This window comes from Colobus angolensis, unplaced genomic scaffold (assembly GCF_000951035.1).
Source record: "Colobus angolensis palliatus isolate OR3802 unplaced genomic scaffold, Cang.pa_1.0 Scaffold779, whole genome shotgun sequence".
NCBI classification, from domain to species: domain Eukaryota; kingdom Metazoa; phylum Chordata; class Mammalia; order Primates; family Cercopithecidae; genus Colobus; species Colobus angolensis.
In genome coordinates, this window is record NW_012121587.1 from 25,344 (window position 1) to 27,187 (window position 1,844).

The following is a 1,844-nucleotide window of genomic DNA, read 5'->3' on the forward strand; positions in this document are numbered from 1 at the left end:
CATTGTCTTGCTCTTAAATCACTTGCATAATCACTCTTATGCCTGTCATACAGTGATCTCCTATTTCCTTTATATTTTTGTATGACACCAGCATTAATAGTCAAAATCAACATAAGCAATTCAGAAGTCTACTAAAATTTAAATGCAGACAATGCTAAGATTCAGCAACTCCATTTTCTGATATAAATCGAGTGAAATACCTGCAGATACATAGGATACGTGTTCCAGGATCATCTACAACCATGAAAAAGTGGAAACAGTCATCAGTGGGAAGGGACCACTACACTGTGCTATAACCATTTTCTGAAATAGTACTAACAATTGTTATAAAGGGAGAAGATCTACATTGCCACAAAAGGGTGTGTTAACAAAGAGAAAATAAGTACATATATACTTTTATAGCTTATTATATACATACGTAAATGCACGAAATTATCCTTTTTGTTGGCGTCTGGCGTGAAGGGATTCAGAGTTGAAAGGGATTTCAGCTCTACTTATAATGTTTGAATTTGTTAAGAATACCATATTACTTGATAATTTGAAATAATACATAAAACCACTTACAATATTAAAAAAATAGTGTTTAAATCCATGTGAAACAAAACTTACCTGTGCAAAAAGTTTTCTTTTGCTAGTTGAATTTGTAATGTTCCACCTTTCCATTTTGTTTTATTTAAAACAGACATACCTATAAAGTAAAGAATTATTACTCAAGTACATGGCAATGAAAAATATATTTCAGCTTGTGCTTTTTCTAATTATTTAGTATCAAGAAAAGTAGGCTTGTTTATCACAGAGACCCACAGGAAGTGGAAGAAAAGAAATGAGACCGGGAGAGAGGGAGCCTAGGCTCTTGTCTCATGTTGACAACTTACCAAAAAAGTCTTTACACTCCCTATCTCACAGTGTTACTAGATTGGAATGAGGCAAAATGTGTAAAAAGTAAAGCAAAATTTATTTGCAATTTGTTTATAAACAAATGTCAGGAACTTCTGAATAACTGACATTTAATGTATATTTTATTGTTATTTCCTATAACTATAAAACATGTATTTCCTGTAACTATAAAACAATCATCTTTTCAGGTGAATCAGAGGACACTCTGGAATCCTACAGTACCTTAATTTTACTTACCACCTCATACTAATGATCATTGTAGAACTTGTAGATGAATTAACTGTGAGTAACTGAACTGTGTGAATTACTATGCCCTAGTAATTGATTTCTCTGAGTATCTGCTGTCAGCTTCCTTAATAATACCATTAACAGAATTTTGCAGGTGGTAGATACTATACTAAGTACAAATGTATCTTTTATTTTTGAGACCGAGTGTCCCTCTGTCACCCAGGCTGGAGTGCAGTGGCACGATCTTGGCTCACTGCAACCTCTGCCTCCCCAGTGATTGTCCTGCCTCAGCCTCCCAAGTAGCTGGGATTACAGGTGCCTGCCACCAAACCCAGCTAATTTTTGAATTTTTAGTAAAGATGGGGTTTCACCATGTTGGCCAGGCTGGTCTCAAACTCCTGACCTCAAGTGATCCACCTGCCTTAGCCTCCTAAAGTGTTGCAAATGTATCATTTAATTTAATTCTCACAGAAATATTATGAGGCAAGCACTATCTTCTGTCATTCATCACATAAGCAAACTGGGGCTGAAAAGTTTAAATAACTGCCACAGGTCACAAAGCCTAGTTATGTATTCTTAACCACAACTTCACATTTGTCACATATATTCCTCACTGAAAAACAGAATAAAGCAATCTTTTTGCAAATGAAATTACAAAAGACTGATTGCCCTCTTCCTCTATTAGCATGTTCCCTTTACTTATTTTCTGTGTCTTTTTT

The 1,844-nt window shown here is 34.9% G+C and overlaps 1 long non-coding RNA gene across 1 annotated transcript in view; it reads right to left on the reverse strand.

Annotated features, from left to right (window-relative positions):
* Positions 1 to 608: 608 nt before the first annotated feature.
* Positions 609 to 1,844, reverse strand: part of LOC105502154 — a 5,954-nt gene continuing 4,718 nt past the window's right edge. The window contains exon 4 of the long non-coding RNA XR_001000290.1: positions 609 to 688. This is a non-coding gene — a long non-coding RNA (uncharacterized LOC105502154). The remainder of the gene's footprint in view (positions 689 to 1,844) is intronic.